Here is a 26,175-nt window from a genome sequence, read left to right on the forward strand (position 1 = left end):
AACCGAAGACTAAGGAGAAAGGAGTGTGATTGGTCGTTGTCTTGGGTGTCGTCCTGTCGGCCCAAAGGATCATAGGTAATTTGTCTGCCCATCTTCCTTTGGCGTCGTCGAGGCGCTTCTTGAGGTTGTTGATGATGATTTTGTTGCTTGACTCGGCCTGGCCATTTGCTTGAGGGTATCTTGGTGTTGAGGTATGTAAGGTGATGTTATATCTACTGCAGAATTCCTTAGTTTTGTTGCTGATAAATTGTGAACCATTGTCGCAGATAATCTCGGAAGGGATACTGTGAGGGGGTCGAAAAAGCACGAGGCTAATGCGTGACCTCGTCCCTCGTGGGCGTGACGTTGTCAGATCAAGTGTAATTGGATTTCCTGTGAGTTTACACCCAATCGACTAGTAATATAGGAGTCGTCATTCAGTTTTTAACGACAATGAGAAAAACTGACAAAACCCGGTTATCGTGACATAAAGGGAGTGCAATTATGTTCGACCACGACGGCCATAGGTTCCCTTGTGATCCCTGGTGTGGGGATCGCTCAACGTACACCCGCAGGGTAGAGATTGAGAGTTCGGGGGACTGTAGCTACCGAGAGGAGTGCTCATCGATAATACTCCAGAGGCAGGTTATCCTTACTAGCTCAAAATAAATAATTAAAGGGACATGCGTTAAACTATTAAACTATTCTGCATTGATTTTAGCAATATGCAACACATAATACTAAATCGATCGTGATTATCTTATTTAGATTTATTTAAGGTACCTAGCATGATAATTCAATTGTCCAAGGTATTATCTTATTAGGCGTGATAGATCAATCAAATTAATAGTTTGACAATTTTATAAAAGGGTGATAAAAGCGATTAAATCATATGAGGGACACATTACAACGCACCCTTGAGAGGTGCGTTGTGGTTCTCAGAAAACTAACCACTTGGCTTTGCTATTTCTCCTTTTATTTAACGAATCTCGGGTTTCTAAGCAATGTTCCAGTATTTAGGCTTAATTCATCAAGCTACAAGGGGCAGGACGCGTTCTGTTCGACTTTTGGGTCGATTGCGACAGAACGCCGGATCAATTTTGCAGCGTGAGGCTTAGGCTTAAGGCTAGAGTCAATACTTAGGTTATGGAATTGTGGAAAGATAGATTTTAAGATACGAATCCAAAAAGAATCCGGAGATAAAACAACCCCAGGCATTTTCAGCGCCCAGATCCAGGCGTTGAAAATGGGATCTGGGCCGAGTTCTTTGTCAGATTTGGACTCTTAGAATACGGAGCTTTTGAGATTTATCCGAGTCTTTTAGTGCGTATTAACTTATGACGGAATGCGTCTGGGCCCGTTACGAACTCTAGGTTCGTTAGGAATTTAATTAATACGTAACTCTTATTTTCGAATTATACCAGGAATGCAAATTCTATCTCTTTTAGGATTTATATTGGAGTGCAACACCTAATTCTGACAGGTTTCTATCTTTTATGACTTTGCCACTTTTAACAACTACCTTTTACGGCAGTAACTATTCTTAGCAGGTTTCTATAAATAGTAGCTTTGGCTGAAATGAAAGGGTGATTGAGATTCGTTATTTTATAAGAGATGCGTTGCCAAGTGGAGATTTATGTTCTCATCATCGAACCTTCCCTTTCGGGAATGGGGACAAAAGTAGGTGTCTACAGTTAGCCCCCACTTTGACTGAGTCTCGAGATGAGACGATGGTCAAAGTACTAGACGGAGTGCGTCATACAAGCCATGGTGTATGTGACCTGTTTTGCGAGGGTCTCACGAGCCCCCGAGTGATAACATTTGACTTAAGGGTCATCACTTGAAGTGTTAACACATTCCTCACGCGTCATTGGAATTTGTTAACTGATAGTATAGAAACTCCCTCACTTTGTCATTGGAAGTGTCTACAGATGTTTTCGAAATCAAAGCTATAAAGTGTAACTAGGCCTGGCCAATCCCAATCACGAGGTAAAATGTTTTAAAGATTCTCATTTTCAGGTTTAGCTAAACGAGAAAACCCCCTTGTTTTTATAGGACGTAAAACGAAGGAAAATCCAGCACAACGCTCTTTTTTGGAAAAACGGAAAACCAATCCGTTGATTTTTGGAAAAGGGAAACCATCCTTTGATTTTTGGAAAAGGGAAACCATCCTTTGATTTTTGGAAAAGGGAAACCATCCTTTGATTTATGGAAAATGATAAACAGGGAAAAGTTGTCGCTGTAGCGACTAAGGAACTGCGTGGTTAGTGACGCAGACCCCGCCCGCTGAAGGTGGGCGAGCCTGTTTGCTGAGGGTGGACACCCCGTCCGATAGAAGTGGACGAATCTGTTTTGATGTTTTGAAAATAAGGACCTACGCGGTTTGTGACGTAGACCCCGCCCGCTGAAGGTGGGCGAGCCTATTTTTGTTTTGAAGATTTTATTTTCTTTTCATTTTCGAAAACTGAGGATCTGCGCGGTTAGTGACGCAGACCCCGCCCGCTGAAGGTGGGCGACCCCTGTCCGCTAAGGGTGGACGCCCCACCTACTGGAGGTGAGCGAACCTAAAATTCGTCTTTTCGATTTGGGACTCGCGTGGTACGTGCCGCTTTCTTGCCCGATTGAGGTGGGCAAGTCCCTATTTCATTTGTTCTTGTGATTTCTTTTGAGAATTTCTTTTTATTCATTCTTGTAAGAGCGAATTCTTTCGAGGGATGCTCGGATTTAGTTGCAACCTGAATGAGGGTTGACAACATGCTTAGACGGACCATTGTCTCGTGGTCATCATCTTTCATGGTTTTGAGCTAGTCTTTACGGCTCAATTTTGCCACTACCTGGGTCCTTGATTAGGGGACTATGTATAAGTATCAACGGCGACCTTTGTCTTGAGGTCGTAATCCGATTTTATATTTTGAAATTATCCAAACACGGGACTTCGTACATCGTAGTCTAGGAATATTTTTTTAACTTTGCATACTCTCTTTTGAAATATATATTTTCTTTCGAGCCCCCAAGCACTCTTGCTTGACGGTCATTTCTTGTCAAAGAGGTTCCTTGGGGATACGCATTTTGCAATGTCCTTGATCATGTTTGGGGTCGTGCTCGTAAGTGCGAGCGATCTTTGTAGTGGTGTGCTACTCTTAACAAAGCCGTGAGGTGCGACTTTCAACAAAGAAATCGGCAATTTTCGAGTCGAATGGATACGGCAGGGCCCTATAGAAGGCAGAGCTTCTTTTGGGCCTGGGCTCATTTTTCGGCGCCCAGGCTGGGTGTTAGAAATAATTCACGCCCAGGTGGGGCGTTGAAAATATTGTTTGGGCTGGTCTTTTGATGACACTGTTGGCCTCTTGTTCGTTCGTTTTTTTTTCTTCGTCTAGAGATTCTATTTTTGGAACGATCCGTTCATTTGAGATCACTCTTTATTGGTGAATAACAATTATTTCTCGAGAAACCGTAGCCTAATAGTGGACCAACGGTGTTTATTATTTCCTTATTCGTTCGCCATTTCTTGGCTTAGAACGATTGTGGGATTCATTTTCAACGCCCAAAGTTAGGCGTGGGATTACAATAACGCCTAGCTATTTGGCGTTGGAGATGATTATTGGGCAGATCTGCCTCTTTTCCGTTCGCTTATTTCACTTGGAGATTCTACGTATTCTCTTCTCTTTTGTTTTTCTTTATTTTTGGAACGTAGAATTTTATTGGAGATCACAATGAGTTCAGTGATCGTGATGATTTCTCGAGAAGCCGTAGCCGATTGGTGGACTACGGCGTTTGTTGCTTTGGGGCGATTATTTAAAGGAACTGTCGCTCTTAAGGCGTACAGTTATTGCAATAGTTGGGCGAGTCTATATGGCCCGAGGAACATACCTTGAGGCGTAAGACTTTAATCGCTCTTATTGTTATTTTGAACGTATATTTTTTTCTTTTGAACGCGTTCGTGAATGTTCGATACTAAGGATGATGATACGTATGTGCGAACGAGCGTTCATAGAATGCCCGTTGCGTGCGGTCCATTAATCAGTTCGCTTGAATCATTTTTTTTTGAGTAATGACTGATGTTGAATAGTTTGCTTAGAAGCTTGATAGGGTTCAGGCCCATTCATGAAGTGGGCTGAAGCATCGTGCCCTTTTGATCGTTCAAACATTTTCTTTGAGACTTTTTTTTATTTTGCTATGGTCGGTTCATAGCTTGGAGCCCCCAAGTATGCATGTTGGGATGCTTCGTTTTGGCGTACGATTTTTGTAGGTTCTTTCGAGAAAGATGCCTTGGGGTCCCGCTCGTGTAGGTGCGAGCTATCCCTTCCGTGGTAGGTAATATTTTGCTACCTTTAATCCTTAATGTAGAAGTCGTGTGGCTTGCATTTTGAATTTGGGCGATAAGTAGTCTTTGCCTCATACTCTTGGTCGTGCTCGCATTAGTGCAATATGCCTTACTCTTTTTTTTTAGACTTGTACCGTGTGATGGTTGAACTTATGGTGCGACGTTGGCTTGTGTGGCCTAACAGCGTGTCTTAGAACATTCCTCAAGGTGTTAGGATATCCTTATTATTTTTTGCATTGGAGTACTTCATCACGCCTCGTTCAGGTGCTCGAACAAGTGTAGCACCTTCTGCGTGGGTGTGCACGGCTTATTACTTCGTTCGATGCGAGGATTCATAGATGTTTTTTTTTTATCCTTGATTTTTCTTTTACTTTTGCTTTGGAACGACGTAGACTTTGTAACGGACGCTTGTAGGGCGAGCGTTATGTACAGTATTTTGATCGGAGTTTTGGTGACTCGCGATTTTCAGTTACCCTTGTTAGTGGGGTGACTTTATATATTCTAAGTAGTGCTTAGAATTTGGGAGGGGTTGTAGCCATTCTAAGGTTCGTTTTACACAATCAAACCTTAGGATTGTGCCACTATGACGTGTGTATAGCATTAGCGTCGAGAATTTGCGATAAAATCGTCATTTCGAGCATTTTTAGAGTGTTTTTCTCAAGCCCCCAATTGTAGCTACGGGATTGGCTTTGTGCTATAATGCTTGGCATACGTTTTTATGCATTTATGGTGACATGGATCATGAATAGTTTGAACCGGACTCGTTTAGTGCGAGGTACGTTCGAGTAGTGATTTGCTACTTCTCTTGTAAATGTCGTATTGTGCGACATTGCCATGGTCAAGGTAGTCACATGTTGAAGTGTGCCTTGACCAAAAGCTAGGTGCCTTTCTTTACCCATAATCATATTTAAAAATCTTTTTGACTCACTTGCAACATCGAGATAAACGCATACTTAACTTAAACCAACGACACTTTATTATATTCGAAGAAGTCTTTGAAAATTATTTGAAATCCGAGTCCTACTGTGTACAATCCGAGGTGTCCTAAGTAAGTTGACTTATAGAAGGGTTCGTACAGGATTACATGAGTGAATCAAAATACTGTTACGATTTTCAGAATGTTGTCTAAGGATTTGCTGGAAGCCAGGGTGCAGGCGTCAACATATTACTTGTGCCCGTGTGGCACATGCTTTAGGCTTTTAGGGCCATCTTTTCCAGAATTGCGGGAATATAAACCGCTTTCAAATTGACTTAGATTTACTTAGTGTATGTCTGCACAAAAGGTCACGGTATACTTAGTTCTTTCCCTAGTTCTTTCCCTAGCTCTTTCATTTTACTTTTTATCCCCCAGTTGCTATTATGTCTTCTCATTAATGATGCTTGCAGATTTCGATTTTAGATGCCCGTGTCATATGTCTGAGTAGGGTGAGCCTTGGTTAAGTGCCAAGTCCTATTGACAATGTCTGAATTTTTCAAAGGGGATTCGCAAGCATTTGAATTACCATGAACGGGTACCCTGAGTTCGAAGGAACGATGGGGCGATGCCGTAGAACAATCCTCTTTATTGCAAGCATACTGCCTTTACTACTTGTTGGCGATTATGACTGTGTCTAGTGGTGAAAGAAGGTCTTTAAGTGAGTTACTTTGCTTTAGGGAGGGTCAAGTCGAGTACTTTAGAGGTCATGGACGCTCGCGCTAGCCCCCATTCAATTGAGGCAAAGCGATCTTTTGAGTATTGGCTAAGTGCCTAGGAGTGTGAGTGCTCCTTCTGGCAAGGGTACGTGCCCTTATTATTTTTCGATGTGTGCTCATTTTGGCATCTTGATGACTTGGATTCTTCCTTTGACTTAAATTTTCTTTCGACTTGGATTGCAAGTAATTAAATTTCAATAAGGGACTCAATTTTTTATTCTAGCTTGTTAGGCTTTACCATTTTGCAAATTGGTTGGACCGAATCATGGATTGCCTACGTATCCGCCTTAAATAGATTTAATTTGGAATCAGGTCTTGCGTAGTTCTTAGTCAGAAAATGGTTTATTAGAATGCCGATTTTAAACAAGTACGTTTGAGTGGAATCGTAATGTTTGAAATAGGGTGAAATAAGTGTACGAAAATTTTGGAGTGCGCGTATTTTGCGTATTTTATATGATCTTCTACCCCCAAGTGTTCGTTATTCTTCCGCATGTATATAGGAAAATATACGAACACTTTTAGGAATTGGGAGTTGAAAAGTGATAAGCAAGAACGGCGCCCAGGGCTGGGCGTTGAAAATGTGTTCTGGGCTGCCTTTTTGTGCTGCTCCTTTTCGTTTTATGCCAAATATTTGCGAATCTTTTTTGTGCGCTAAATGCTTTTTTTTTAGACGAACTTTAAAGGCGCTTTGCAAAGTTTCTTTTTTATTATCAATTTTTTTTTAGGTTAAGCGTAGAATGTACTTTTCATTTGTCTTTTTTTTATTCGTGACTCAAGACGGCTTGAAAGATGGGTTGAATGAGATAGGATAATTTGTATCAGTATTAGTCAAGCATGAGGATTGGAAAGGGTAGAAGATCGTAGAACTTTTATGTAGTTTTTGTGGTATGATTTGGATTGGTTGACTCAATTCTTTTCCTTCGTTTACTTGGGTAAATTTCGCACTTTGGGAGGTACGGGCTAAGTATTTCATGGCTCGCCATTTTCGCTCTTCCTTTTCTCTTTCTCTTTTTTCTTTTTTGCTTGGGATTTATCCCCCCTTTTTATTTTGGGCTAAAAGGTAGATGGTTGTGGTCTTTGAGTCACGAGGCGAGACTGAGTGAGCCTCGTTTGGTAGGCCTATAGTGGACCTTTAATTTTAGTAGGCCTAGGGTGGACCTTTAAATTGTCTTACTTTGCAAGCGTATTTAGTCGTTTCTTAAAATGTGCAAATAGCGTAGATTCAAAATGTTGTTTTTACTTTATTGAAATTTAACGAAAGTGTTGAGTAATATAGTGTTTTGATGATTATGAACAAATGATGATTATCTAACTAATGTGTGTATTGTTTAGATGTGCATGAACAAGTAATGACGGTTAATACAGATCATTTAGTTGGAAGATTATGAAGATATATACAAGAAGAAGTAAAGTTCCTGAAAGGAACTCAAGAAGTGAAGGGAACTTCAGAAGAGAAGTCTAATTATATAAGTATACCATTAGACTTAGAGTTTGTGTCCTTAACTACTGCATACTTGTTTATTAGTTTAGTTTTCTTCATCTTGCTTGTATTGGTTGTCATCACTGACTTTATGGTTTTGATGACAACTAGCAAACGACTAACCTATGTTTAAGTTCCAATATGTATACGAAACAAATATAGGTTTGATGAAGAAACAAACATGAAGAGTTCAAGTCAATAAATCAAGTATCCAAGCTGCAACAAAGTTCTTCAAAGGAACACAAACAGATCAGTTCCTCAGCAGATCCTACGAGGAACAACGAGTATAAAGTTCCTGAGTAGGAACAAGCATGGAGAAGTTCCAGAGGCGGAACTATCAACATGAGGCTCTTGAGTTGGAGCATCATGAAGCATGAAGAAGAAAATAAGAGTTTATTTTCTATGATTCATGTAAGTATGTAGAAACTTGAATAATTGAGGAACACGGTGCCAAAAGGAACTTGTCGGAACTTATGAGAAATAACGTCAGTTTATCTTCCTAGAATACTCCTAGTTTTAAGGTAATTTTAAGTGTCAATAACGTGGCTTTTAACACTCCTAGTTGTTAGGGATTTACCTTTGACTTTGAGTATTTATCTCCTAGTAAAACTCTATTTATTTATGTTTTTAAAATAAAAGATAATTTTTATAAAATCTTATTTTAATTAGGATTCTGATTTTTATATCATATATTTATTTATTTATTATTTAAAATTCGTTTTTAATAATGTCCTATTCATTCTAGGATTTGTTTTGAATATCTTTTGTAGTTTAATGTGTTTAAAATTTTATTTTTAATAAATAAAAAATAATTAATCTTTTTGTAAAATAAAATCTGATTGTTAGTTATTTTATTTTAATAAAAGTTATTTTTCTATTTTTTATAAAATCTCATTGTTTTACGTTGTTTTGGAAAAACTACACTAGTGGAGAAATAATAGGAGATCATGGAAAACCTGATTATGCTTAGCCCTAACTCCATGATTTTCTCTACTGACTAAAGTCATGGGATCATGCCTAAATTGAAGGGCTTAGTGGTTGTTAGTGGAGAAGATTGTGGAGAAAGTGGTTGAGGTTTCTTCCTCTATAAAAGGAGAGCTTTCTCATTCATTCAAGAGTGTCTGACTTGCGTTGTCATTCCAAAAAGGGTCTGGTTTATGTGGAATAATTTTACAGAAATTATATTTTGTTTTCCACGTTTTTAGAGTCAGTTCCTACAGTTCCAAGTTCCTGACAGTTCCGAGTTCCTTTACAGTTATTCACTCTCTACATATTAGAGTTTAATCAATTATCAAATGTCTATATTTTAAGAGTTGTTCAAGGGTTGAGTGAGCTCTTGTAATGGGTAATTTGTCAAGGGTTTGAGTGAATTCTTGTATAAGTTTTGGGCAGGAACTTGAGTGAGTTCCTGATGTGTATGGGGTAGGAACTTGAGTGAGTTCCTGTTGTATTTGGGGAGGCTTTGAGTGAAGTCTATGAGAGAGAAGCTGATAGGCTTTGAGTGAAGCAAAAGAGTCAAGAGAGACTTCTAGGGAAGTCAGTGAGAGCGTAGTTGTTTGAGGAACAACTATTGGAACTTGAGTTCGTAGAGGAACTCAAGTAATGCCCGAGTTCCTTATAGGTTTGTAACTGAGTTGTTGCCCTATAGTGAAAAGAGTTTAAGTTGAAATCCCTAGTGGGTCGAGGTTTTCTTTCTAGTTGGGCGTAGAAAGTTTCCTCGTAAAATCTCTCTTGCATTGTTTCTCTACTTGCTTAAAGTTTCTTTATAATTCCGCAAAATTGGCTAGAAAGTTCCATACTACAATTCACCCCCCCTCTTGTAGTGTTCCATCCGAATAACAATTGGTATCAGAGCCGGAACTCGCTGATAAGCAGGAAACCCTGCTGAGTTAAGTTCCTGGAATGAGGAACAATTACAAGAAACTTGATGAAAGGAACTCGATCCTACCCATTCAAAGGAACAAGGCAGATCTGACTTTTATTGTTGAATAAAAGTCAGTCAAGGTATAACTGGCGATCTTCTAAGGTAAATATCTATTCCTTTAGACCTTCTTTGTGTGCATACATTAATTTATTGCGTGTTCCTTGCATTGTTTCTAATGGAACTTCTGTTTTGTTTTGATTTAAAATTGAATTTGAAAAATCTAAAATCTATATTTAATAAATGATTTTTCAATTTATTTTTTCAAACTTCAGTACATTAAATTTATTTCAAGGAAACGTATTTTGAAAATGCATATATGTGGAACTCGGAGTTTTTAATTTTTAGGCAACAAAATATCCTACTTATTTTTTCTCTGCCTAAAAACTATTATTTTTTATGCTTCATGAATATATTGAATATCATTTATATGAAGGCATATTGTATCTTGGTATTAGTTGTTGTGTTGATTAATTTCTTAACAGTTACTACTAACAAGAAGGGACCCAAATCTGTTGGGTTCCCTCGACAAAGAAATTGGTACAGGAACAAACAAAGGAACTCACGAAGGTGCGACATTATAAAAATACATTACATCATCTCCCCACATCCGAACAAGGATCAAAATCCGAAGAGAAACTTTCGAATAAAGGAACTCATTTCAGCACCATTCCAAGGAACAGATAAAGGCTGCAACGAAAAGATCCTTAATGATACAGTTAAGGTAAACATCTAATTTTTGAGATCTTTATATGCATACGCTATTTATTTAAATCAAGTTCCTAACAACGTTTTATGAAAATTGTTCAAATATATTTTAAAATTAGTTTAATCGATTTTGGATTGTCTCAAATATGTTTTTGTGAGACAAATTTCAGATTCTAAAACTGATTTTGCATTCATGCATTATTTGAATGGTTCAAGGAACAAGACAAAGGAACAATGCATATAGCCACTCTTGGAACTTGGTTTCCCTGCAAAGGAAACTTTATTCTTTGGGCTGCATAATTTAATGTTATATCATTTTATTGTCCAAATAACGGATTTTTCATGTATTATGAGTATATTGAATATTTATTATATGTATGCATGTTAAATCTTAGATCTAGCAGTTTAAAATAATCTTTTTCTAAGATGCTACTGCTAAAAAGAAAGGAACTGAAATTATGTCAGGTTCCCAAGACCATGAATTGTTTACAGGTCTGTTAGTATACAATTTTTGTATACTTTAATCTTCTAAATTATGCTACCTAAATATATTTACTACTAATGCATGATTTTGGAAGGTAGTAGAAGCGAAATTATTTTTACAGGTTTATAACTCATGATTGAGTGTGTGTATGAGGTAAAGGAACAACATCAGAACTACACCAAGAAAAAATGAGTTGGAAATCCATTAGATTCGTTGGAACAGTGAAGAGGAACTCAGGCTCGGAACTTGGAACTTAAGATGTAAACTAGTTCCAGTTCCACCAGCATGTAAGTTCCTTCCAAATATGATGGGTCATATCAACGAATCAACTCACATGCACTATATAATTGGAAGTCACTTTGAACATCTCAAAGGAACTCAATCATGTGAAATGCTAGTAAGGTTGTTCCCTCATTTTACTTGTGTTAATTAATGTTGAATTTTTTTATATAAACCTGTTTCTCTTAAATTATTGTGCAAACTAACCTTATTTGTGTTATAGGTTTTGTTTTGGAATTTAATATGTATAAAATGCATAATAATAAGTTTCATTGATCAAAGGAACTCTTCCTAAGTTCTGGTGAAACAATCAGCGAACTCAAGGTTACAGTAACTTGATAAATGGTGCATAAACTATTTGATAGCAAATTTTTGGTGTCAAAGTTTTTCATGTACAAGTTCTTGGTTCATGTTAACCTAAGTTCCATGGAACAAAATATATGTTTCATGTTTCTTTCGTGAAGTAACTTTTTCAGGAACATCATATTTTGTTATTATGTCTGATTATATATATATTTACTTTAGACTAACCCGCTAATCATAACTTTGCACAAAAGTACTACACTTGAGTGTTATTTTTTCCCAGATTACTCATATTAAAATAACTCAAGATGGAGAATGGTCATGAAGACCATAGGAACATGTTCTAGCTTACTTGTAACATGAAAAATGAGGTGGCTACAACTAAGGGGGAACAACTCGTTATATCTCGACAATGATTGTTCTATGAAAGAAAATTCACTATTATCGTTTGGTTGCTACCTACATTGGAAACTTATAACTTTTGACAGTTAAGGTAAGATTGGTTCCAAATGAAAAGTTGGTAAGTCAAGTTCCTGTTCCATTGTGAATTTTTATTGTCGAGTAATTAATGCACATTTGTTTAGAGTTTCCAAAATTATGTTTTCTCTGGTAATTTTAAAAATAAATTACATCATCAGTAATAAATGTCATAGTTGAAGGGAATCAAAGAGAGAACACATACTTTGTGGATCACAATTTGGTTCCTAACAATAATTTGATATTTCTAGGGGTTATTGAAGATGATCCAGAGTTTACAACAAATATAAAAATGTGCGTTGAAATAAGTGAATATATTACTTGTGATTGAAACTAACATGACTATTCCCAGCAACAGGTTAAAGTTTATTTCAATATTGAACTCCCAAGTTCCTGTAGAACTAATCGAGTTTCTAATGATAAAATATGTCACTATTAAAAGCAACAGTAGCCAGCTACATAAGTTCATGTCGAGGAACTTCAAACTAAGGTTCAAGTTCCAGTTCATGAAGCTGAAGATCAACTCGATCAATCAATATCATGCAACAAGTTCCACGACTGCTCTAGTAGTAGAGAAATTGCCAGATTCATTTATCGAGTTCCTGTGTGCACTACAACATTCATTCAATCAATTTTTCAATGACATCGACAAAGGAACTCAGAGAAGGTTGGTTCTTGAAAGGAACAACCAGTCAGAAAGATGTGAGGGCATCAAGATGATGGAACTAGCACTCAAGGAACTCGAACATAAATTCATCAAAATTAGTCCAGCACATCAAAGTAATCATACACATGGTGGAAAATTATATAAGGTACATTTTTTTTGTTATATTGTTTACTTATTAATTTAATTGTACACGTCTTGAAATGCATTATGTGATTATGCTTTCCTTATGATTTCATCTATTCATGGACTGTTTAAAGGATCAATACTTAATGAAGCAATGGCATGAGCATAACATAGTCTTTTCCATGAGTTTTGTTGATTTGGAACTCCTACACATATTTAGATAAGGCAATTATGTATGCTTAAAGTAAATGTGTCACACTTATATTTTGTGCTGTAAAAGGCATACTCACTTGCCCAAAGAGTATTAGATGTCTCATAATAGAACTATATGGATGCTATCAAACAAGAAAATCCTAAGTTGCCAAAGAAACAATGGAAGAAACATTGATGGAACTAGACAAGTAGATTCCCATAAAAATATTTCTTTATCTTGCTTAATATTGTCAGAGGGAACAAACCTATATTTTAACCAACTTCCACTTATCCACACCATATGTATTTGAAGAACAACATCTTTCCACAAGACTGGTTTGTGTGTTCGTGATTGGGTTGAGCATTATACTACATTCGCAAAGAGTGTTCTATTGTGCCGAGCCATTAGCATTATTCTACAACCTTTGGGTTGTGTGTCCGTGCTAAGTACAATCATACTCTACAATCCAGTATTGTATCTCTACGTTGTATTCTTTATTCCTATCATTAACATTTCATAACTTCGAAGATCCTTATTTCCAAAATTATCATTCCACTCATATCCCGACACTTCAAATATACTACTTCCCACGAGCTCTAAGTTAATATTCATCGATTTGTATGGTTTGATGATACATAAAGAGTTATAAATGGATGGATACATTTTGAGGGGGAAGTTTGTGGAAGAAGTGAGAAGCAAGTTTATTATACTTTATCAATTGATATTTCGAGGGAAATCATTAGATGGAGCTACACTTACAAGCTCCAAAATGAAGAGAGGAATGGTAAGGAACTCTGGGGGAATAAGGAAGGAACAAATGTAAATGATTCATATTTGGTGGTGGAACTCAAGTATGTATGAATATATTTTCTCTTTACTGTTGTACTTAAAAACTCTAGGAAAGTGCCACAACGTGTAATGACACCCTTGTTTTTTAAAAAAAAAAAAAAAAAAAAAAAAAAAAAAAAAATGTATGATGAAAAAAAAAAAAATGAAAAGAAAAAAAAAAAAAAAAAAAAAATTAAAATAAAATAAACAAGGGTGATCAAATCTTTATTATTTCCTAGATGACATATGATTCTGAAGACGTTTACTCATGGAATCAGTTGAAAGGGGAACATAAGCAAAAATTGAAAGAACTTGATGAAATATGTTCAAGTTCCTTTTATCAGTGTGTTTCTCAAGGAAAGTTGGTGGTTGACGAGAAGTGAACTTGATTGGTACATATCATGGTTATGTTTAGAAGAAATTTCAAGATTGTGAGGTAAAGTGATAAACTCTAATGATTGTTGAGAACCTCACTTTGAAAACCTAACTATAGAGCACACTATCTATTTCAAAGTTCCCTCTATTCAAATTGCTCCATAAATTTCTTTCATACTTCTTTGAGCCCGATATTACAATATCATACTCTCTTAATCCATTTTTGAATTTCAAATTTGATCTATGCTTGACTTTAATTTATTATTTGTCAAGTTCCTTCAGTAATTTTAAAGTTGGATCTTTGGATTGTGAATTGGAAATTCGCGTAGCATATGCATCCTAAGTTTGAAAATTGAGCATCTTGAGACTTTTAGGACTAACAAGTGTTTAACCTTTATGGTGGTAATTGTGGCATATAGCAGTATGTATATATGATTTACCTAAAGCAAATATGTGTAAGAATGTCCTTTTCGATAATGACAAAAGGGGGAAGATTATGTATAATGCTTATTGTCTAATATAGTCAAGTCTAAATCCTCTTATGCATGACTTGTTCAATAGTTTCCAGTCTGTATTATTAAGGGGGAATTAATGTACATCTTTAATGTTTAATTTGCGATAAGCATCATTTGTTTGTCATCATCAAAAAGGGGGAATATTGTTGAGTAATATAGTGTTTTGATGATTATGAACAAATGATGATTATCTAACTAATGTGTGTATTGTTTAGATGTGCATGAACAAGTAATGACGGTTAATACAGATCATTTAGTTGGAAGATTATGAAGATATATACAAGAAGAAGTAAAGTTCCTGAAAGGAACTCAAGAAGTGAAGGGAACTTCAGAAGAGAAGTCTAATTATATAAGTATACCATTAGACTTAGAGTTTGTGTCCTTAACTACTGCATACTTGTTTATTAGTTTAGTTTTCTTCATCTTGCTTGTATTGGTTGTCATCACTGACTTTATGGTTTTGATGACAACTAGCAAACGACTAACCTATGTTTAAGTTCCAATATGTATACGAAACAAATATAGGTTTGATGAAGAAACAAACATGAAGAGTTCAAGTCAATAAATCAAGTATCCAAGCTGCAACAAAGTTCTTCAAAGGAACACAAACAGATCAGTTCCTCAGCAGATCCTACGAGGAACAACGAGTATAAAGTTCCTGAGTAGGAACAAGCATGGAGAAGTTCCAGAGGCGGAACTATCAACATGAGGCTCTTGAGTTGGAGCATCATGAAGCATGAAGAAGAAAATAAGAGTTTATTTTCTATGATTCATGTAAGTATGTAGAAACTTGAATAATTGAGGAACACGGTGCCAAAAGGAACTTGTCGGAACTTATGAGAAATAACGTCAGTTTATCTTCCTAGAATACTCCTAGTTTTAAGGTAATTTTAAGTGTCAATAACGTGGCTTTTAACACTCCTAGTTGTTAGGGATTTACCTTTGACTTTGAGTATTTATCTCCTAGTAAAACTCTATTTATTTATGTTTTTAAAATAAAAGATAATTTTTATAAAATCTTATTTTAATTAGGATTCTGATTTTTATATCATATATTTATTTATTTATTATTTAAAATTCGTTTTTAATAATGTCCTATTCATTCTAGGATTTGTTTTGAATATCTTTTGTAGTTTAATGTGTTTAAAATTTTATTTTTAATAAATAAAAAATAATTAATCTTTTTGTAAAATAAAATCTGATTGTTAGTTATTTTATTTTAATAAAAGTTATTTTTCTATTTTTTATAAAATCTCATTGTTTTACGTTGTTTTGGAAAAACTACACTAGTGGAGAAATAATAGGAGATCATGGAAAACCTGATTATGCTTAGCCCTAACTCCATGATTTTCTCTACTGACTAAAGTCATGGGATCATGCCTAAATTGAAGGGCTTAGTGGTTGTTAGTGGAGAAGATTGTGGAGAAAGTGGTTGAGGTTTCTTCCTCTATAAAAGGAGAGCTTTCTCATTCATTCAAGAGTGTCTGACTTGCGTTGTCATTCCAAAAAGGGTCTGGTTTATGTGGAATAATTTTACAGAAATTATATTTTGTTTTCCACGTTTTTAGAGTCAGTTCCTACAGTTCCAAGTTCCTGACAGTTCCGAGTTCCTTTACAGTTATTCACTCTCTACATATTAGAGTTTAATCAATTATCAAATGTCTATATTTTAAGAGTTGTTCAAGGGTTGAGTGAGCTCTTGTAATGGGTAATTTGTCAAGGGTTTGAGTGAATTCTTGTATAAGTTTTGGGCAGGAACTTGAGTGAGTTCCTGATGTGTATGGGGTAGGAACTTGAGTGAGTTCCTGTTGTATTTGGGGAGGCTTTGAGTGAAGTCTATGAGAGAGAAGCTGATAGGCTTTGAGTGAAGCAAAAGAGTCAAGAGAGACTTCTAGGGAAGTCAGTGAGAGCGTAGTTGTTTGAGGAACAACTATTGGAACTTGAGTTCGTAGAGGAACTCAAGTAATGCCCGAGTTCCTTATAGGTTTGTAACTGAGTTGTTGCCCTATAGTGAAAAGAGTTTAAGTTGAAATCCCTAGTGGGTCGAGGTTTTCTTTCTAGTTGGGCGTAGAAAGTTTCCTCGTAAAATCTCTCTTGCATTGTTTCTCTACTTGCTTAAAGTTTCTTTATAATTCCGCAAAATTGGCTAGAAAGTTCCATACTACAATTCACCCCCCCTCTTGTAGTGTTCCATCCGAATAACAGAAAGAATTACATCGAAAATAATTTTTTCAGATTCCAATTTCCGGGATTTAATTGGAAGTTGTGATTTAGACTCGAACTTTCATCAATTTTTGTGATTATAACCCGTGTATGAATACAAGGAGGTGGCCTAGACTCAAAATAATGACGTGGAGTAAGCCTATAATACTTGACCAAGCGACTTTCAGACTTAGGCTAATTGGACCATAACTTTCGTTGGTTGACACTTTAGATTTTAACCCCTGGGTGTTCATTTGTCATGCGCCATTTTGCTTAATGTTGGCAAGGTAGTTAGTTGGGGAGATCGAATTTTCATTTTTGTAAGACTAGAATCATTAGTGCGGCTTCCCTCTTAGTGTGTATTGCTTTACCCCAATGGTAGCCTTATGGCATGCCGATTTGGGTATTTTCATGGTTCGTCATGTTGCATTCATGAAAAATCTTTTAGTTCGTACTTAGGACTACTTCAAGGATCCAGTGGCTCGAGAGGACTATGATAGTCGTGACCCAATGTGATTATAAGCCTTGAGGCCACTAATTTTTTTTTCGCCAATGGTATTGACACCTTAGGCTCACTTTGGGGGTTGTGCGACTATGGAGGAATGATTTTCAGAATGTGACTGTTTCCATTTTGCAAACACTTGAATTACATAATATATTCTTTTTATTGGTGAGAGAGAGTATTGAGGCCGTAGATTCTTAGCAAGGGATGACAATTACATATGGGTGCTTATTGATTTCTTTTAAATGTTAGGAAGGGAGACTCAATATGGTTTAACCTTTTAACTTGTAGAACGACACCAAGCATTAGGACCGATTCTATGTATAAGACAACTAAGACTTAGGATTTAGATTGTACTTTGGCATAGCCTAGTCTAGACTCGGATTTATTTATTTTTTATTCGCACATTATTTTTTCCTTGAAAACTTTATTTGAACATCATTTTTTGAATACTTTGCCCATGTGACATTCAAGGTCATTTAATAAGCGTGCTCGATTTAGTGCCGAACATAGTCGTCATAGGAGGCCTAATGACGACACAAGGAGTTGTTTATTTTATAAGTCGTTCCTAGAATCGAGTGCCTTTTTTCATACTTCTTCGTAGCGAATTCTTTACGAATTTTTTATTGCTACGTACACTTTATGCGCGGGTACCGAGGCTGCTGTGCCTGACCAAAAGGCCAGGCAGCAACTTCGGCGCCCAGGCTAGGAGTGGAAAATGATTGGCGCCCAGCCAGGAGCGCTGAAAATGCGTCCCTAACTGGTACTCGTATTCTGTTCGCGTATCCTTTTTTCGTATATACGACTTGATTTTGCGTGTTTGCCTAATAACGTCCTTTACGCGTTGTGCGGCGTTGTGGGATCCGTTATAGGTGTCCTGGGCGTCGCTTATTTTTGTGGCGATCGCCCGAGGCTGCGGAACACGTATTTTGGTACAACTCTTTGGCCAATTGGTGTTTATGAATGTTTGGGCAATTTTTAGGGTCGTTGGTTTTCTAGTATTATTTGTCACACACAATCACATAATTCGCTACACATAACTAACATTACAACATGAAGTAAAATAATATGTCACGTAGTTTATGATAGGCTTCTATGGGTAATATTTGCGCCGGCTTGGTACCTCTTCTATCGTCGATCCAACACATGCCCCGGTCGGGGTAGTGCATTCACGAGCGAATTTCGTCCCAAGAGGCCAATCACGATGTAAGCCAAGGGGGCATGCACCAATGAGAGGGACCTAGTGGGCGAGCGATTGGGTTTGGGATAGGTGTACTACTAGCGAAAGTGCCGAGTGGACAACATTCAAAGCGTATGCACCCCCCGGGTGGCGATGGGTATCCTTATTCCCAACTCCCGAGATGAAACATGCCAAGGGAGCCAAGATTCGTTATGCGGTTCTGTCCGTTCACATTAATATGTTGATTTTCAGGTCGTCCCAACTTGATAGGGAAATAAACGCGGGGTAGGATCGTTTCACCCTTCGGCTATTTTGATTACCTACGAGCACGAGTATTTCATTAACATCCCCAGTGGAGTCGCCACTGTGAGGGGGTCGAAAAAGCACGAGGCTAATGCGTGACCTCGTCCCTCGTGGGCATGACGTTGTCAGATCAAGTGTAATTGGATTTCCCGTGAGTTTACACCCAACCGACTAGTAATATAGGAGTCGCCATTCAGTTTTTAACGACAATGAGAAAAACTGACAAAACCCCGTTATCGTGACATAAAGGGAGTGCAATTATTTTCGACCACGACGGCCATAGGTTCCCTTGTGATCCCTGGTGTGGGGATCGCTCAACGTACACCCGCAGAGCAGAGATTAAGAGTTCGGGGGACTGTAGCTACCGAGAGGAGTGCTCATCGATAATACTCCAGAGGCAGGTTATCCTTACTAGCTCAGCATAAATATTTGAAGGGACATGCGTTAAACTATTAAACTATACTGAATTTAATTTAGCAATATGCAACACATCATACTAAATCGATCGTGATTATCTTATTTAGATTGATTTAAGGTACCTAGCATGATAATTCAATTGTCCAAGGTATTATCTTATTAGGCGTGATAGATCAATCAAATTAATAGTTTGACAATTTTATAAAAGGGTGATGAAAGCGATTAAATCATATGAGGGACACATTACAACGCACCCTTGAGAGGTGCGTTGTGGTTCTCAGAAAACTAACCACTTGGCTTTTCTATTTCTCCTTTTATTTAACGAATCTCGGGTTTCTAAGCAATGTTCCGGTATTTAGGCTTAATTCATCAAGCTACAAGGGGCGGGACGCGTTCTGTTCGAGTTTTGGGTCGATTGCGACAGAACGCCGGATCAATTTCGCAGCGTGAGGCTTAGGCTTAAGGCTAGAGTCAATACTCAGGTTATGGAATTGTGTGTTCTTTTCACGTCGATTTTAGGCTGTATTTATAGGAAAAGGGTGTGTGGAAAGATAGATTTTAAAATACGAATCCAAAAAGAATCCGGAGATAAAACGGCCCCAGGCATTTTCAGCGCCCAGATCCAGGCGTTGAAAATGGGATCTGGGCCGAGTTCTTTGTCAGATTTGGACTCTTAGAATGCGGAGCTTTTGAGATTTATCCGAGTCTTTTAGTGCGTATTAACTTATGACGGAATGCGTCTGGGCCCGTTACGAACTCCAGGTTCGTTAGGAATTTAATTAATACGTAACTCTTATTTTCGAATTATACCAGGAATGCAAATTCTATCTCTTTTAGGATTTATGTTGGAGTGCAACACCTAATTCTGACAGGTTTCTATCTTTTATGACTTTGACACTTTTAACAACTACCTTTTACGGCAGTTACTATTCTTAGCAGGTTTCTATAAATAGTAGCTTTGGCTGAAATGAAAGGGTTATTGAGATTCGTTATTTTATAAGAGATGCGTTGCCAAGTGGAGATTTATGTTCTCATCATCGAACCTTCCCTTTCGGGAATGGGGACAAAAGTAGGTGTCTACAGATACCGAACCGACTAAGGACATTTTGCTTGATGAACGAGATGACCTCGGTATCTCGAATTCGCTTAAAAGCTTCTGCTTCGATCCATTTGGAGAAGTAATCAGTCATTGCCATCATGAAGACGCGCTGCCCGGATGCTTGTGGTAAGGGTCCCACTATATCCATCCCCCACTTCATGAAGGGCCAAGGGGATAGGATGGGGTGGAGTACTTCACAAGGTTGGTGAGAGATTGATGCGAACCGCTGGAAAGAGTCACATTTCTTAGCAAAGGCGATTGCGTCTTTCTTCATGGTGGGCCAAAAATATCCCATGGTGAGAGTTTTGTGACCTAAGCTTCTTCCTCCGGCGTGATTTCCACATTCTCCATCATGTATATTGCGCAGTGTCGACTCGATCTCGTCATGATCTAGGCATCTCAGGTATGGTCCTGCAACTGATTTTCTGAACAATACTCCATGAATTAGGATGAATCTGGAGGCTTTCATGCGGAAGGATTTTTTGTGGGTGATTCCAGGTGGGGTGGTGTTGTGTTTGAGCCAGTGCATGTAGGGGTCGCGCCATGAAGGCGTTTGAGTAGGTTGGGACTGTTCGGTGATGGGTAAGTTATCTTTGGTGATGGCTGGATACATGAAGTGGACTACGGGGATGGAAGTGAGTTTAGGTTTGATGTTTGAGCCGAGATTGGCTAAGGCGTCAGCTTGGGTGTTTTAATCTCTTGGTATTTGTTGTAAGGTGCATGAGTTGAACTTGTTCACGAGCCTTTTTGCTATTTCCAAGTAGGTCTGCATCTTTGAGTCCTTCGCTGCATACGAACCGTTAATCTGACTGATAATCAATAAAGAATCACAACGTACCTCAAGTCGGCGGATATTCATGTCGAGTGCTAATGACAATCCCAGGATCAAGGCTTCGTATTCTGCTTCGTTGTTGGTAGCTTTGAACTCGCAACAGACAGACTGTACTATGGTGTCCCCTTGTGGCAACTTTAGCACGATGCCGAGGCCTGTCCCCCGTATATTGGAGGAGCCGTCAGTATGTAGAGTCCATGTTGAAGAGGATCCACTGTCGGTCAATATGTTGACTTCGTGATCGACTTCATGTTGGAGGCTCGGCCTGAAGTCAGCCACAAAATCAGCCAGAGCTTGTGACTTGATGGTTGTGCGAGGTTCGTACCTGATGTCATAACAACCCAATTGTATTGCCCATTTGGACATCCTGCCAGACAACTCGGGTTTCCTGATGATTGACTTCATGGGATAGTTAGTTCTAACAGTGATAGGATGACATTCAAAATAAGGGCGTAATTTAACAGAAGCGACCACTAGTGCAAGGACAAGTTTTTCGAGATGAGAGTACCTTGTTTCGGCGCTAAGTAAAGACTTACTGACGTAATAAACAGGTAGTTGCTTTCCGTCTTCTTCTCGTACTAATACTGCACTGATGGTCGACTCCGTAACTGCAAGGTGTATCTGTAGTCCTTCATTGTCTTTTGGTTTGGACAGTAGCGGAGGATTTGACAGGTACTGGTTGAGTTGCTGCAATGCGGCTTCGTGTCGGTCGGTCCAGTTGAACTTCTCGTTTTTCCTAAGGATGTCGTAGAACAATTTGCATTTGTCGGACGACCTGGAGAAGAAGCGGTTGAGGGCGGCCACTCTGCCTGCTAACTTCTGTACGTCCTTTTGATTTCGAGGTGATTGTAGGTTGATGATTGCGCGGATCTGATCAGGACTAGCTTCGATGCCTCTTTGAGTAACCATATAACCCAAGAACTTTCCGGAGGAGACTCCGAATGAACATTTGGTGGGGTTAAGCTTCATGTTGTACTCCCGTAGCACGTCGAAGGCTTGTTAGAGATGCGAGATGTGATCTAAGGCTTGCTTGGATTTTACTAGCATGTCGTCGATGTAGACCTCCATTGTGTCGCCTAGCTGTTTTCTGAACATTTTGTTGACTAGGCGCTGATAGGTGGCGCCTGCATTTCTCAAACCGAACGACATGACCTTGTAACAATAAGTTCCCAGCTCCGTGATGAAGGTGTGAGGGGGTCGAAAAAGCATGAGGCTAATGCGTGACCTCGTCCCTCGTGGGTGTGACGATTCTTTTTATTCAATCAAGTGTAATTGGATTTCCTGTGAGTTTACACCCAATTGACTAGTAGTATAGGAGTCGCCATTCAGTTTTTAACGACAATGAGAAAAACTGACAAAACCCGGTTATCGTGACATAAAGGGAGTGCAATTATGTTTGACCACGACGGCCGTAGGTTCCCTTGTGATCCCTGGTGTGGGGATCTCTCAACATACACCCGCAAGGTAGAGATTGAGGGTTCGGGGGACTGTAACTAACGAGAGGAGTACTTCGCTCGTCGATAACTCCAGATGCAGGATATCCTTACTAGCTCAGCATAAATAATTGAAGGGACATGCGTTAACTATTAAACTAATCTGAGTTGATTTTAGCAATATGCACCATATAATACTAGTTCGATCGCGATTATCTGATTTAGATTGCATTAAGGGACCTAGCATGATAATCCAATTTCCCAAAAATATTATATTTGTTAGGCGTGATAGAACAATCAGATTTAGTTAGTTTAACGGTTCATAAAAAGGGCGAGGAAAGCAATTAAATCATCGAAAAGGGACACATTACGACGCACCCTTGAGAGGTGCGTCACGGTTCTCAGAAAACTAACCACTTTGACTTTGCTATTTCTCCTTTTTATTTAACGAATCTCAATTATGGGACAGGATACGTTCTGTTCGATTTATGGATCGATTGCGACAGAACGCGTGAACAATTTCGCAGCGTGAGGCTTAGGCTAAGGGTTGGAGTCAATACTCAGAATATAATTGTGTTGTGTGTTCCTTTCACGTCGAATTTGGGGCTGTATTTATAGGGAAGAGTTCGTGGAAAGATAGAATTGCAGAGTTCTAATCCACAAAGAATTAGGAAAAAACACGTACCCAGGTATTTTCAGCGCCCAGGCCTGGGCGCCGAAGATTTTGGCGCCCAGAGCCAGGCGTTGAAAATAGGGTCTGGGCTGTTTTCTTAGTCAGATTCGGATTCCTGAAATCCGTAGTGTTTGAGACTTAATCGAGTCTTTTAGTGTGTATCAATTTCATGACGGAATGCGTTTGGGCCCGTTACGAACTCTAGGCTCGTTAGGATTTTAATTAATACGTAACTCTTATTTCCGAATCATATTAGGAATAGGATTCTCGCAGTTTTCTATCTCATTTAGGATTTATGTCGGAATGCAACACCTAATTCTGACAGGTTTCTATCTTTTATGACTTGCCACTTTTAGAAGCTACCCTTTACGGCAGTTACTATTTTTAGCAGGTTTCTATAAATAGCAGGTTTCGGGTAAAATGAAAAGGGGAATTGAGATTCGTTTATTTTATAGGAGATGCGTTGTCAAGTGGAGATTTATGTTTTCATCATTGAACCTTCCCTTTCGGGAATGGGGACAAAAGTAGGTGTCTACAGAAGGCGGTTTTCTCTTGGTCTTCTGGGTGCATCAAAATCTGGTTGTATCCACTGAACGCATTCATGAATGGGAGCGTCTCATGTCCTACAGTAGCATCAACCATGGAGTCGATGAGGGGTAAAGGAAAAGAATCTTTGGGGCACGCCTTGTTGATGTCGGTGAAGTCTATGCAAACTCGCCATTTCCCATTCTTCTTTCTGACTACGACGACATTGGCCAGCCAGTCTGGGTATTTTACTTCCCTGATCTTTCCTGTATCTAATAGTTGCTGGACTTCATCGTTGATAATTTGGTTGCGTTCTGGAGCGAACTTCCGCCGTTTTTGTTTGACGGGCTTGTGACGGGGGTCAACACTGAGTTTGTGAGTGATGACCTCTGGGCTGATGCCTGGCATATCTTCATGGGACCACGCGAAGCAATTTGCATTGGCTTTGAGAAACGTGACAAGTTCCGACCTGATGTCGTCGGGTACGTCACATCCAATGAAAACAACCAGTTCCGGCTTTGTGGGATCTAAGACGACCTCGTCGAGTTACTCGGACTTAGGCTCATTGTAGCTTGCTGGTTCAGAACTGGACTGTAATTGCTATAATGAGGATTTATTGGTGGCTGAGGGTTTTAGGGCTGCCTTGTAACACTCTTTGGACTCTTGCTGATCTCCCTTGATTTCCTGAACCCCCCATCGAGTTGGGAACTTGATGGTTTACGTCGAAGGGATGGCCTTCATGTCGTGGATCCATGGCCTGCCCAAGATAATGTTTTAAGACGAAGGGCAATCAATAACACAAAATTTTACCTTTTGGTTGATTCCTTGAGCGTAAACAGGTAGGGTAACTTCTCCAAACGTGGTCTTTGCTTCACCACCAAACCCTATTAGCACGGTGGACTTTTTGACGACATCTGTATCCGGGTTGAGCCCCATCTCTTTGAGGGCGTCGAGCATGATCACGTTAGTTGAGCTACCATTGTCGACAAGGACTCGTTTGATCATGCGGTTCCCAACAGGAATGGATATTACCAAGCCGTCATGATGTTTATCCGAGATGTCCCCTGCATCAGATTCATCAAAAGATATAGGGGTTAGATATTTTGCGGCTACGGCTCGGACCGGTCTATCAATCTCATTTTCTCGGGCGTGTCTCTTCGCTGCAGAATAAGTTAAACCACAAATGTCAGAACCTCCAGCAATAAAATTCACAGTTTTAGTATGAGGGGAGGTGGAGGAGGTCGAGATGGAGAGTTAGAGTTGTCTTTGTTGACAACACCACGAGCTTTGTCTGACATGACGTCCTTGAGGTAACCATTTTTCAACAGATAGGCTACTTCTCTTCTCAACGCAACGCAGTCGTTGGTGGTGTGACCGATGTCGGCATGGAAATCACACCATTTTGAGGGATCCTTCTTCGACTCGGGTTTGCTGGACTTCGTTGGCCACTGCACTGCTTTCCCCATCTTCGAGAGGTGGTTCATCAGACCTACAGTGTCAACACAGAAAGAATATTTGTTAACTTTTGGAGGCAGATCCGGGTTGTTCTTCCAGTCGGAGTCGTCGTCATCTTCCACCACTGCTACATGTTGAGGTCGGGAATAAGGAGCAGGACGATCATTGCTTCTCTTGGAATAGGGCAATCGTGTTTTCGTCTTTGAGTAGTCATTACCCCCTTTCCGGGAATAGAGAGTTTCTTCTAACCTTACTTGGGCCATTGCTTTGGCTTGAGCATCTTCGAACGTTTTGCAGGGGTATTTGATCAGATCCCTCCAGAGGTCGGTTTCGCCATACAATCCTCGCCTGAACGTTTCGATAGCTGTCGGGACATCACATTCAGGAACAGTCACCTTCTCCCTGATGAACCGGGCTATATAATCCTTCAGGGGTTCGTCAGGGTGTTGGATCACTCGGTATAGGTCGCTTGTCTGCTTCTCCAGGCACCTGCTGCTAGCGAACTGTTGATTAAACATGTTGTCGAGATGAGCAAAAGAGGTGATGCATCCATTTGGCAGGCTGGTTAACCACTTCAAGGCGGGTCCAACCAGTGTCGAACCGAACCCCTTGCAAAGGCTGGCTTCTCTCATGTGTTTGGGGACCGGAATGGTCATCATCCGTTGTTTGTAGGTCAAGATATGTTCCCTTGGATCGGTCGTCCCGTCATACATGGGCATGTTGGGTGGACTGAATCGCTTCGGGATGTCGATTGCATCAATGGGGTCGGCATATGGGGAGTCGGCATAACTGTCAAGGCTGGCTTCTTTGATTGGTGTTGGCACACCTGGGATTTTGTTTATCATATTCATGATTTGTTGGAGTTGGTGATTGGTGTTCTCACAGATGTTGTTGAGCACCGGGACGAGGGGGTTGAATGTTTCGGGAAGACTGGCCTGGAGATGTTGATAATAGGTGTTTTGTGGATATACGCCATGAGGTTGGTGAGGAGTGAACTGCGGTACCACTTGTTGCATGTAAGGGGGCGTTCCTTGAGTAGCGTGGGTACCTGCAACATAAGGGAAAGGAGTTACGAAACCGTGACTAACTGGAACGACTGACCTGTTAAGAGGAGTGTATGGAGAATAGTTTCGAGAAGAGTCAGGGCGCATTAAGGCATTTGGAAAAGCTGCTTGTGGCGCCTGGCTGGCTAAAGGAACCGCCATC

The sequence above is a fragment of the Spinacia oleracea genome, chromosome 1 (assembly GCF_020520425.1).
Source record: "Spinacia oleracea cultivar Varoflay chromosome 1, BTI_SOV_V1, whole genome shotgun sequence".
Lineage (NCBI taxonomy): Eukaryota > Viridiplantae > Streptophyta > Magnoliopsida > Caryophyllales > Amaranthaceae > Spinacia > Spinacia oleracea.